Source organism: Anolis sagrei, chromosome 3, assembly GCF_037176765.1.
Source record: "Anolis sagrei isolate rAnoSag1 chromosome 3, rAnoSag1.mat, whole genome shotgun sequence".
Taxonomy (NCBI): Eukaryota; Metazoa; Chordata; class Lepidosauria; order Squamata; family Dactyloidae; genus Anolis; species Anolis sagrei.
In genome coordinates this window covers 100,184,797-100,198,898 of record NC_090023.1, presented here as the reverse complement: position 1 = coordinate 100,198,898, position 14,102 = coordinate 100,184,797, and the positions used below count along the sequence as shown (strand labels likewise).

The following is a 14,102-nucleotide window of genomic DNA, read 5'->3' as shown; positions in this document are numbered from 1 at the left end:
TGATTGTGAGAAGTGCAACAGTTGTAAATAAGCAATTGTCCTATTTAAATAAGCTTCAACATAGGTACCTATGTAGATATCTGTGTTATTAGAGTTAGAGTGAGAAGTGCAACAGGTCGCCAAACTTGCACTCTCCTTGAGACTGTATTTCAGCCAGCTCTCAAGAAGAAGAGGAAAATGTTCATATGATATTAAAATGCCCGTTTGGTACCTCTTCATGAAATCTGATCCACAAATTAAAACAAAGTGTTAAAAATGACCGAGATTCAAGAACAAAAAGAAATGCTTAATGGCAGAGGTCCCCAAACTAAGGCTCCCACCATAAAATTTAGACCCCAAGTCTGAAATGACTTAAAGGCACACAACAACTTCAATCCTAATAAACTTGATTATATCATTAGCCAAAAGCTGGTTCACACTTCCCACTGAAATATGAGTACATTTATGATGGTTTAATTTTTTTATTGTTGTTGTTTATTTGTTCAGTCTCTTCCGACTCATTGTGACATCATGGACCAGCCCATGCCAAAGCTCCCTGTTGGCCGTCGCCACCCCAGATCCTTCAAGGTCAAGCCAGTCACTTCAAGGATAACGCCCCTCCATCTTGCCCTTGGTTGGCCCCTCTTCCTTTTTCCTTCCATTTTCCCCAGCATCATTGTCTTCTCCAAGCTTTCCTGTTTTCTCATTATGGGGCCAAAGTACTTCATCTTTGTTTCTAATATCCTTCCCTCCAGTGAGCAATCGGGCTTTATTTCCTGGAGCATGGACTGGTTTGATCTTCTCAGCCTTCCTTATGGTCCAGCTCTCGCATCCATAAGCTGTCACCGGTGGGAACCTATGGATGCCCCCAGTGGTGCAATGGGTTAAACCATTGGCAGGACTGAAGACCACAGGTTCGAATCTGGGGAGAGTGCAGATGAGCTCCCTCTGTCAGCTCCAGCTCCCTATGTGGGGACATGAGAAAAGCCTCCTACAAGGATGGTAAAACATCAAAAACAACAGGGCGTCCCTGGGCAACATGCTTGCAGATGGCCAATTCTCTCACACCAGAAGCCACTTGCAGTTTCTCACAAAAAAAATTCCATAGGTTACTACAGGAAATACAATTGCTTTAACTATGTGAATCTTTGTTGGTTGAAATTATTCTTCTTTAAATATTGTATTGTTCTTTCAGGGTATTTTTGCACTACATAGATATATGCAGTGTGCATAGGGGTTTTTTTTTCAAACTATAATCCAACCTCCCAACAGTCTGAGGGACTGTGAGCAGGCCCACTGCTTAAAAAGTTTGAGGCCCTCCACTTAATGGCATCCTCGAATTTCTAGTTTACTGAGCACTGAGCATGACAATTAAAATAGTGCCAAACTTCATTAATTTCACAGTGTATATACACCCATAAGTCCAATGGGGTACAAATGCGTCCCTATAATTTCCAGCAGTTACCCACCTCCTGATCTAAGGTAATGGCACAATAAATGTCCGTCCCATCCCGTCCCCCGTCCCCCGCAAGTTTGAGGCAATTGCCTCATTCTGTCTAATAATAGTTCTTAGCCTGCTGATAAGCAGTCATTTCAGTGCTGAATTTACAAGCGTTGTAGACTGAAATTCCATCAAAGCATGAAAGGATAATGTGAATTGTAGCGTGAGGGGGAATCTGAGGGGGGAAAAACCAAAATGATTTCTCAAACAGCCACACACTGTGTGCATGCACTCACCTACGGCTATGCTCTTATTTCAGTTTCAAGTAGGGACTGGTGTGTGTACTTTGCCATGGGTTAAGATGCAAGAAATAGCATAGCCTCCCTGGGACACAACACTATAGAAGATACAGCAGTTACAAGAAATAAGAAGAAACCTCTGCTGTGCGAAACAGATATTTTTAAATCTTTGGGATTAACCGCCTAACTGCTTTCTGCTGCTAACAAGATTTAACAATAACTTTTAATTGGTAGTTCAGAGTTAATCCCTTGGGCGAGAAAAGGCTGCAAAGGAATCTGATTTTGAGCCGCTCCCTCCCCATTCCTCTTTCTTTACACTTAATACAGCTGCTGCAAATGCTGAAATATTGCTGTACTCTCATGCATTAACATCAAGAAAAGCTTTTCTGAAACAGCAGCTCACAAACATCTTACTTATGAGCCTATTTCCAGTCTCTTGAGAGAAGGTTGTTGGGGTTTTCTTGCCTATTTTCATTCATAAATCTGCTCCATCCAATATCTCATTAGAGTGTGTATTTAAATGCCAGCAGTAATATATATATATATTCTCACAAAATATGCTTTTCGAAATGTATTTTCTCTCAAAGAATGTATCATTAAGCAGATTTTATGCTAAAATATTCATTTTGGGGCTTTTTATTATTTTAGTCAAGAGCTTCACTACAAAATTTGGAGAGGGGCTAATTTGGAAGGCAATGGCATGGCTGTCCACAAATTAGTCTGGGAATGGCATTGCTTTCCATTGTGGCTCCATCATAGTCCTTAAGTAACCCTGCTGAGGACATTCTGCCTTTCTTCGGACTCTGTGCAAAACAGGATAGAAATTAGATGGTAGAATAGCCTGTAAGTGGGATGTCACATTTACAAACTCACCTCTGCATTTAAGAAAGAGAGTAGAAACTTAGTACAGCAGAGAAAAGACTGGTTAGACCAGTAGTTCTCAACCTGTAGGTCCCCAGGTGTTTTGGCCGACAACTCTCAGAAATCCCAGCCAGTTTACCAGCTGTTAGGATTTCTGGGAGTTGAAGGCCAAAACATCTGGGGACCCACAGGTTGAGAACCACTGGGTTAGAGCCATTCTCCCTGATATGCTTTCTACTTGTATTGACCATATATACTCATGTATAAGTTGCCCTTATATTCAAATTGTGGGCAAATTTTGGGGCCCCAGTTATGGATTTTGATGTGAGCCATGGATAAGTTGACTGTCATTCTGCAGAGAGGAGAAAACATAAATGCTGCCACGGGAGAGGATTCACAAACACCAGTAGATATAATGGAGGGGGTTGGTTCTCCCAGGATGGACTAAGTTCTTGCCTTTCAGCACTCCAGTCAGAGAAGAAGACAGTTCTTTTTTCAAATGCTGCACTTACACTGACCCATTGGTAAGTTGGACCTTTTTAGGTTGATGTTTAACTAAAATTTCTAGATTTATACATGCATGTATAGCAGACATGAGCAAACTTCGGCCCTCTGGGTGTTTTGGACTTCAACTCCCATAATTCCTAACAGCCGGTAAGCTATTAGGAATTGTGGGAGTTGAAGTCCAAAACACCCGGGGGGGTCGAAGTTTGTCCATGCCTGGTGTATAGGCTAGTTATGTGAGTAATCTGTGGTTGTGCCTCTGTTTTACAGATGGGAGCATTCAATAATCAAACCCAGTCTCAGAAGCACATTTCATTATGCCAAGGATCTATTCATTCTATGGAATGATTTCACTTGAGCTGCCATGGATCCCTGCTACAAGATCCTGGGATTTGAAGTTCAGAGAGGGGCACTTGGAATTAAAAGAGCTCCTCTGTTGCCCCAGCAAACAACAAAGCCATAACAGTTATAATAATGGCACATTAATTGTGTAGGCTGAACAGATTGCAGCTCTTTGTCAACCCATTCTGTTGCAAGTGAAGAATCAGATATTATCACACCAACTATCTGCAATCATTGCATTAGCAGTGATAAGAGATGGAAGCTGCACTGAGCATCTTCAATATTGCACCAGTTCACAAATCCATGGTGGGGGAGCCGCTGTAGCTCAATGGGTTAAACCCTTGTGCTGGCTGAACTGCTGACCTCAAGATCTGAAGATCAGTGATTTGAATCCACGAGAAGGGGTGAGCTTCTGTCTGTCAGCCCCAGCTTCCCATGCAGGGACATGAGAGAAGCCTCTCACAGGATGGTAACACATCCGGGTGTCCCCTGGGCAACGTCTTTGTAGACGGCCGATTCTCTCACACCATTAGTGACTTGCGGTATATTCACTATTTGCTTCTGACAAGATAAAAATATCCATCCACGGTCCCATGATTAAACATCTGCAAACCTTCATTACCCACTATTCCACACTACTGTTCTCCCACTATAATTCCACAATTTTGTGGTTCCAGCATTTTTAAGAAAGGCAAATATAAAGATAAAAGGAATGGAAAACAGCCATATTAGGAATAGAGTAGGGGACTGCGAGAATTGGAGAAAAGAGGAATGTTTCCTCCTGATGGTGATGATTTTATTTTTTACCCACGTCTCCTCATGCCTCGAGGTGAGTTACAACAAAGCTAAAAACACATAATCACTATATATAAAATACACATATTACAACGTAATTCAATACACACACAAAACACACGTAATTTAACAAAATTCATATGTGATGTCACTTTACAGGCCACATGCTGGCACAGAAGAAGAAGAGACCCATCCTGCCAAGATAGGTGATATGTAGCATAATGGGAAGCTATTGACAGAGAGAGAGAGTTGCTTTTTTAAATATAATTGCACTAATATGCCAGTCATGTGCTCAAAGCATTTAAGACTTGATTTTCACACATCACTGGAGAGGCCTACATTATAACTGCAAGTTGAAAGCATGACTCAACTTCATGGGGTGGCTTTGTGTTTGAAATGCTAGGTAAAAAAATGTCACCGTGAGAGGCCAGATGAAACGTACAGATTCATTTACTTGAGTGTTACATTTCAACAGAAATTAATCAGCATCAAAAAAAAAGATAGAGAACAATTGAAATCAATGGTCATTTCTAACTTATGGTGATCCTAACCTAAGGGGAACCTAATGGGACTTCTTTGGCAGGATTTGTTCAGAGAGGGGTTGCTCTCCTCTGAGGCTGAGGCTGGCTTGTCCAAGGTCACCCAGTGAGTTTCCATGTTTAGCTGGGAATTGAACTGTGGTCTCCCAGCATCTTAATCCAACATCAAAAAAAGAGGTTAAGTGGCTGACCCATCAACTCCCACACAATATGTTAAAGGATCATAGACCAATGTGTTTTGTCACAAAATTTGAAATCATAAAAGTAGAGTGTGGTGTAAAATCACTGAATGAAGCATTTTTGAAAAAGCTTTCAAAAGATCTCTGGAAAGGTTGATATGATAAACCTTTTCATATCAACCTGGTGGTTGGCAGAGCAATCTCCTGAAACTAAGGTGAGGAGAGAGAATACTGAGAGATCACTGTGTAGTTACAAAGTTATGAAGAGGATCAAGCACCTGGGTGCTATCTTGTATTTACTGTGTATTGGAGCTAAATAACTGTAGGTTGAACATCTCTTATCCATCTACAGAGATACTTGCAGGAATACCTCAGCAAGCGAGAGCCCAAAAGTGGCAGGTTAAAACCCAGAACCTCAATCCATGGCTGATACCGGATGAGAAGCTCCCTCCTGAGCACACAGAAGACTGGGTGACTTGGAAGGCAGTGAGCAGACTGCACTCTGGCACCATGAGATGCAGAACTAACCTTAAGAAATGGTGTCACAACGTGGAGTCAATGACATGCAGGTATGGAGAAGAGCAAACCACAGACCACCTACTACAATGCTGTCTGAGCCCCGCACAATGGAGGAGCTTCTCACAGCAACACCAGAGACACTGCAAATGGTCTGTTTCTGGTCAAAGGAAATCTAGTATAATGCTAAGTTTTTAACTTTGTGTTTTCTTAAATGCATTATAACTGTACCCTCAATTTGCTTCTGACACAATAAATACATTCCTTATCCAGAATTCCAAAATACCCCAAAATCCAAAATTGTCTACATGTGCAGCTAAGATAGTGGCCTCTTTGCTTTCTGGTGGTTCACTGTACCCAAACTTTATTCCATGCACAACATGATTAAACATACTGTGTACAAAATACCTTATGTATAACGTGCATATGAAACTCAAATGAATTTTATGTTTTGAACTGGGTCCCATATCCAAGATCTCTCTTTATCAGCATATATACAAATGCAGGTATTCCAAAATCTGAAATCAAAAACCCTTCTGGTTCCAAGGGATACTCAATCCTTACCAGTAATTAGTAGCTTGGGGAAGTGCTGGGGCAGAATGGTATGAGTATACAAGTCTCAGAGAGATTTGCACATGCCTACTCTACTGAAAAAGAAGAACCTTAAAATGCTATGCAGATTTATTGTAGAAGGCAGGAATAGCATATTACTGGAAACACCATGTGAAATCACTGCTTGAGCTTGAAGGAAGAGCAGGAATGCTCATAACCACAGCCCTCCCGAATTAATTACATTGATGTCACTAGAAAGAACTTCACAGCCGGCAGAGAAGAAAGACAGGCACAGAGAAGACTTTCTTCAAACAAGGATGGTCCAGAAGCATAATCAAAACAGAGTGCAGATTCAAAGGACTGTGTTGGAGGGAGATGGGTCAATTGATCTCTCTTTAAAAGATGATTGCTTATTATGGGAGGAGGATCCATATCTACGTTACCAAGAAGGAATATGAAAATGAGATTCACTGGGCTGTGATAAGTTGTTTTCTGTGTTTTCTGATGGTTTTGTTTATAAAGTGGCATTGGAAGTAGCAAAGAGGCATAAGGGCTTATGAATTTCTTAAAAGGGAACCGGAAATGTATCTTAATACACCCATCACACTGTGAAAAGCCATCATAAAGCAAGTGGGTTATCAAAGAATATTATAAGGTTAAATCAAGCCAAGAGGCAGGCTTCTTTGAAAGGCATACACAGACCAGAGGACTTTTATAGAACGAAATGAGAGGCAAAATGCTCCAGTCACTAACAAAATGTTAGGGTGCATTACACTGAAGTAATTTTGTTGGTGACTGAAGCATTTTATCTCTCATTTTGTTTTACAAAAGTCCTTTAGTTTGTGCATTCTTTTACATACCCTGGGAATCAGAATCCTGCAAATGTCTTGCAATCTTTTGGGAAGACAGGCAAACAAATGTCATTGTGCTGGAAGAAGCAAAGACCATCAGCATTGAATCGATGCTCCTACACCACCAATGCCGTTGGACTGGTCATGTTGTCCAAATACCCATTTGCCATTTTCTAAAGCAATTACTATACTCCCAACTAAAAAATGGGAAACATAATGTTGGTGGACAAGAAAAGAAATTTAAAGATGGACTTAAAGTCAACCTTAAAAACTGTGGCATAGACACTGAGAACTGGGAAGCCCTGGCCCTTGAGCGCTCTAACTGAAGGTCAGCTATGACCAGCAGTGCTGCGGAGTTTGAAAAGGCACAAATGGAGGGCAAGAGGGAGAAATGTGCCAAGAGGAAGACATGTCAAGCCAACCCTGACCGGGACCACGCTCCACCTGGAAACCAATGTCCTCACCTCAGAGAAACATGCGGATCAAGAATAGGGTTTCACAGCCACTTATGGACCCACCTCCAAGACACTACACTTGGAAGGCCATCATCCTCAGGCTACAAGGGATCACCTAAGTAAGAAGTTGACATGCCCTGGATATAACTAAAATTACAACTAAGTGTTTTTACACAATATGCAAACTAATATTATCATGAGTTAAAAAAATTAATCCTCAGGTTTCTTGGTGAGTGTTCTTAATAGAAAGGTGGGCAATAATATCTGGATCTATCTATCGGAGGTATTAAAAGTTTTGTTTAAGGACAAATCAATTATTACCATTTCAGAATTCTTTAGAATTTTAAGGCGGGGGGGGGGGGGTGACAGAGCTTTAAATTAATGTCTTCCTTGAGCACATATTTTTGAACAAATTAAGAGATTTCCCTCATCAATAAAGTTTTCCTACACCCCGTGCATTTATATGGTTTTTCTCCTATGTTGATTCTTTTAAGTGAAATAAGGTGATAACTTTGAAAGTCTTTCCATATTCCATGTATTTATATAGCTTCTCTTTTGTGTGTATCCCTATATTAAAATTGCTTTTTCTTTACATGTAGTAAAGTTCTTCCCATATTCCATGCATTTACAGGCACTCCACAAGTTACAAACAAGATGGGTTCTGTAGGTTTGTTCTTAAGCTGAATTTGTATTTAAGTCAGAACAGGTAAATTTTTAGGTGAAACTCCAGTGTATATATGCTTTGGATAGCACAGGGAAGGGTTTACACCTCTCTGGTGTTTGTTTTGCTGTCTATGTCCATGTGCCGAAGATTTCACCTCATTTTCTATTCCTGTGATAACTGGATTTTGAAAAATTTGGCTTGTAATAGAAATGATCCAAGCTCCTTGGTGGCACAGCGGGTTAAACCACTGAGCTGCTGAATTTGCTGACTGAAAGGTTGGCGGTTTGAATCCGGGGAGCAGGGTGAGCTCCCGCTGCTAGGCCCAGCTTCTGCCAACCTAGCAGTTTGAAAACATGCAAAATGTGAGTAGATTAATAGGTACTGCTTCTGTGGAAAGGTAATGGTGTTCCATGCAGTCATGCCAGCCACATGACCTAGGAGGACAACACTGGCTCTTTGGCTTAGAAATGGAGATGAGCACCACCACCCCAGAGTCGGACATGACTAGACTTAATGTCAGGAGAAACCTTTACATTTACTATGGAAATGATTGCTTCCGTGGAGACACCTTTTCCCCATGATAATTCTTTCAGGAGTGAATCCCTTCCTAGGGATTGATTTCTCTCCATTCCTGTTGTCTCAGTCCAGTTCCTAACAATGAGCTGTTTTTGTAAGTTGGATGTTTGTAGCTTGGGGACTGCCTGTATTTGGTTTTCTTATATGTCTGACATGAGAAAATGTTCTGACTATAACTCAAACATTCTTTTCATGCCTCATATATTTGTGGTTTTGTAATGTGTTCCTCTGCGGTCTCTCTGATTTGAAGAAACATTTTAACATCAACTGAAGCTGTTCCAAACTTCATGCATTTTTATGGTTTCTTCCCTCCTCTAGTTCTGTACTTCTTTGGTGTTCATTATTTGTTTAAGATCTTTCCACAAAATACTTCCCCACCCCCTTCTCTTTCTTTTATTATCCTTTGGGAGCAGGGGTTCATGGAGATCAGTGCACTGTTGACTTTCCCCTGTACGGTTTGGCTCATCTTTTATCCCCAAGGGTCTTAACTCCTACTTCATGCTTGCTTATCTCCCACAACTCCATAGACCAAGCTCCCCTTTTCATAAGGATCTTTCCATCTCCTTTGTTCTTCTGCCTCCACACATCAACAACTCTCTGTTCCTTCAGAAGTTGTAGAGAAGTGCCACCTCCACTATATTTAGGCAGGCCTTTAGTTATCTACTGACAACTACAGAAACAATTTTAATAGCAAATGTTGTACATTATTTCTACTGTTATGTTTTAAATCAGTAGTACACAACGTGTGGCCTGTTTGGGATGCCAACTCCCAGAAAGCCTAGTCAGCTTGTCTCTGGTGGAGGTTGACCACAGAATTACCTTGGGGGACCTAGAGAAGTGTCCTTCTAAGAATCACCAGTCCTACCAGAACAACTCTGTGATCAATATACAGTGAAAGTTAGAGTCACACCAGAAGACCCAGAGATTCCTAAAGAGGACATATTAATCAAATCTGCAAATGGGCAAATCCACAAAAGTCAAATCTGCAAATATGGAGGGCCAACCATATTAGATTTGCTTGCTGCCTTTCCTCTGGTGAGCTCAAGGTAGCATCTAGAGGTAACTGACCCAAGATTATTCAGTGATTCCTATGGCTCACTCAGTACTCAAAACTAAATATTCCAATGAAGTTTCTATCTTCTACTATAACACAAAAATGTGATGTTTCTGGCCAACAATTCCCATTAACGCTTTGCAGTCACAGCCAACTCCAAACCAACAGCTTTTGAGGGATCACAGTTGCCCATCTCGGCTCTAAAACAGTAAATGGATGCAGTGAATTTTCCCCTAAAACATGGTGCCCAACATTTCCTGTTCCTTTGCCCAATGGTTTCTTTCTTCCAAAGTTCCCCTTCACATTATATGCAACATAGTATACCAATTGTAAGGAGACACGGAAAACATGATCCTCACTTTGTTTAAGGCATGGAGGATAGTATTCCAAATATTTCGTGAAATATCTACTGTGGAGGATGTGACAGATGGCTGTACCTGCACTTCCTTTTTACAATAAAAGAGCCAGATCAACACAAGCTTCAAATGGCAAGCTACCCAACCAAATCAAAGGGCTTAGCATACAAGCAACTTCACTTGGTATTTGAGAAAGAAAATCCTACAAGAATTTATCTCCATTCTTAGATGCAACTATGGTCATATAACTAATATTTTCCTTTGTATTCATGAAACCCCAAATCTGTTGCCTGGGACAACCCTTTCAACTACTCATGGGAATCAGCAATATTGTTCTGAAGAATTCAAATAACAAATGTAAAAAAAATAACACTAAGGGATAATATTAAACAACTGCTGACTAATTCAGTATATTGTCAAACAGATGCCAAAGGGCTACTCCTGAACAAAATATGAATGCCATTATATTCTCTCCAGGAACTGGTTATGAGAGACATACTGTCTTGATACTGGAGACAATGCATAGCAACTATGACTAGTAGCCACTAGTGTTTACTAGTGGTAAAAATAAATCTAGAAATAGGATGAACCAAGTAATAATCTACCGTAGCATTCATTCGCATTTTGTATCAATTTTCACAGTTGTCTGAATTTCCACATCTGACTTAAAGCCTCCAAGGAGATTGATCAAAGTTCCAAAACTAGTGGAACTCCAGAATGAAAAATTATGTCACTCAGAACAGGTCTAATTCAGTCCAAGTTACTTAAGAAGCTACAATGTAAAACATGCAGTTAATGTGCTAAATGCCCCTTTAAACCTATTATAGGAAATCATGCACAGCAGATAGATAGATAGATAGATAGATAGATAGATAGATAGATAGATAGATAGATAGATGATAGATAGAGATACACACACACACACACACACACACACACACACACACACATATATATATATATATATATATATATATATATATATATATAAACATTTCATTGCTCTTAACCAGCCATAGTTACATTTCTGAAAATGCAAGGTATGTTAGAATGATATGGTCATAGCAAAAATCATTATAGTTGTAGATTTACATTTCTGATTCAACAAATAATGCTCAACCAATACTTAAGCATCCAAATTGTGTTCTTGATCTTTCAACTTGTATGCATATAAAAACCTAATTATTCAATGCAAATCTACTTAGCTGGATCAAAGTAAATATTTCTACTGGAAGAACCTTTATTGCTGACTACCTTCATACAAATGCATATCGAGTTGGCAAGTTGTAAATATTTTGTCATAGCTATCTCTATCAGATGGCCAAAGAAACAACAATGACATTTTTTATTTTCTCAAAAGTAGAAATGCCAATTGGAGAAAAGAAGGTTAATTTCCTGCATTACAGCAAAAATAGCATTATGTATTGATTTTTTTTTTAAAAAATAAGTTTAAAGGACGACAATTGAGAGGCAACCACAGTAAGTGTTGCGTGGAGACAATTGAGTAATCTCAGCTATAGATTTTAAAGAATATATCAACAGTTTATTGGCTTATATTCCTGAAGAAGAGAAAGGGAAGATGTTTTACCTGTTCCTGCTGACTGCTTGATGTCTTCTTTACGTCCTCAAAGAAAAAGCAGAGATCATAAAGTCATGAGTTGATTCCCTCAGTTAAGACAGGTAAAAGTTGTTACCTTTCACGAACAGAACATTTCAATGGAAAGATCACGAAGGAACTGAATTTTGCATCTAAGGATCTACAAGTGCCCATTGCATTTTATGCCTTAATAAATGAAACAAGAATGTCTAGGTCTGCTATCATGTGATGCCAACTTAGAAGCTGGTGCTTGTTTTGACTGCCATTAGCAGTATTCATTGCATTTACAAAGCTCCTTTTAATCCTCCGTCAGTCCTTGGAAAGGGCAAAAGAAAGGGGAGGGGAAAGTAAATGGATCACTGCTAATTCTCCCAGGGAAAAATTTCTACACACATGTGACAGAGGTTAACTCCATGGCAGGATGGCAAATTGGGAAGTATGTCAACGTGTGCGGGGAGTACCCTTGAAGTATCAGTTTCAACTAAATTCAGAGTAATCATCTCAATAATGACTAGCTACATGAGAAAAAGATGAGACAAATTAGGGAAGCCGCTGAGAAAATGTTTTGTCTCTTTTGAGAGTTCCCTTTCCACCTGTCAGTCTTGTTAAATCCTGTGTTCAGGTCTTAAGTCAGGTAAGGGTTTAAAGATGTCTTTCTCTGTCACAGGATAAGTGATTTTTTTCATTAGTATGTTTTGAATAATAGCAGAATTAGTAAACATTTTGAAACCTGGCCTCCAAACAATGTTTTCAGCTAAAGCTTCCAGTGTAACCAATGGCGCGAAGATTCTGGAAGTTGTAGTTTGAAAATGTAATTTTTCAAGCTCCAAATCAGGTATTGGGGAAAAGAGTACTCAAACCTGTTTTCTGTTATCCAAAATGTAGGGGTATGAAATTAACCTCTGAGATTAAGATCATCAGGGTGGGGTATAAATATGGTAAATAAATAAATAACCTTGGTGCAATGTTTTGTTTACAGATTTGTCCAGTTTGCACCTCAAGACCTGAACCAGACACAATTTACAACTGAATATCCAATCCATTCTATGAAAGAAAGAAAAACAATCAAATGTACGCATATGGGGAAAAACGTAAAAAAGGAAACCCATAAGCAATTCTGGATGGAAAGAAAATACTTCACTCGGTGAGTAAAGACTTGTACATTTGAAAATGTCCAGAAAATATATGAATTTGTGTGTCAAGGTAGACAGATGCATGAGATGAACTTCAATGAGCTCAAAACCTGCATATTCTGACTGCAAAAGAATTACAGTGACCACATGCAAAATGTTCTGTCTTTTCTGATAGAAGGTTGTATTTCCAAGGATTATTTTGGGATTACATTTGGAAGCTTTGAGACCCAGGCACAATCCCTTGCAGTGTGACAATAGGTGGTTCTTAGAAATAGTACACGAGTGATGTTTCAAGGCAGCACTTTCACCTTGAGAACCAGGGAAGAGGGGCTGGGATCTGAGAATTGGGATCTCAAGTCTCTTAATAATAATTTGTAACCAAATATCAAAAATTTTGCTCATCCATATGCAAATATAGAGATCATCTGGTAAGCGAAACTAGAAAAGAGACTCTGTTCTCTCAAGTCAGTCTCTCCTGTGCCCCTTCTATACAGCTGAATAAAATCCCACATTATCTGCTTTGAACTGGAATATATGGTAGTGTGGACTCAGATAATCCAGTTCAATTTAGATCTTGTGGGATTTTCTGCCTTGATATTCTGGGTTTTTTTGGCTGTGTGAGAGGACTCCTAGTTTAAGCTTTTACAATGTATTTGAAGTATCAGTGGATTTTAGCTCTCTGTATTTTTGTCTTTAGCATCAATAGAAGTATAGTTATGCATCAAGTATAGTGCCTAGGTCAAGGAAAGTCATAGCCTCACTCTATTCTGCTTTCGTCAAACCTCAACTGGAATACTGTGTCCAGTTGTAATTGCCACAATTCTAGAACGATATTGACAAGCTGGAATGTGTTCAAAGAAGGGTAGGAATGCTTTGATTGGATGTTCCTGCATGGCAGAAGGGGGCTGGACTGAATGGCACTTGCAGTCCTTCAACTCTATGATTCTAGCTCCAGAGGAAAACTCACCATCTTGCAAATCCATCATGGGTAAGAAAGGGGGGGGGGCACATTTTCCTTAGAGTCTTCCTAATGGCAATGGATCCTGTCTGATCTTGGAAGCTAAACAGGGTCAACCCTGATTAGAGACCACCAATGAATACCGTAGACTACACTTCAGAGGAAGGAACTGCCTGAGAACACCCTATGAAATTCATGGTATTGCCATAAGCTGAGAGGCAACTTGAAGACATGTACGCATACACGTGCACACATACACACTTTCTTTTGGAACCAACATTTTGAAAGCATGTATATGTCCTTATGTACAAACAAAATACAATGAATGGGAAGACAAGCTATGGCTTTATTCGAAAATATTCAAAGCATGTCTCCCCCTCCTTCATCTGTCATTTATCTCCTACATTGACATTCTGCTTTGTCTCCAAGGAGCTCTAGGCAATGCACATGG

At 39.7% G+C, this 14,102-nt stretch overlaps 1 protein-coding gene across 2 annotated transcripts in view; it reads right to left on the bottom strand.

The window, feature by feature from the left end:
• OCA2 (OCA2 melanosomal transmembrane protein) overlaps window positions 1–11,890 on the bottom strand; it is a 269,025-nt gene extending 257,135 nt beyond the window's left edge. The window contains exon 1 of one of the 2 annotated variants that reach the window (XM_060769814.2): window positions 11,552–11,890. The gene's annotated coding sequence lies outside the window, so the exon portion shown is untranslated. The remainder of the gene's footprint in view (window positions 1–11,551) is intronic. The other variant, XM_060769816.2, reaches the window with a different exon arrangement.
• Window positions 11,891–14,102: the final 2,212 nt, after the last annotated feature.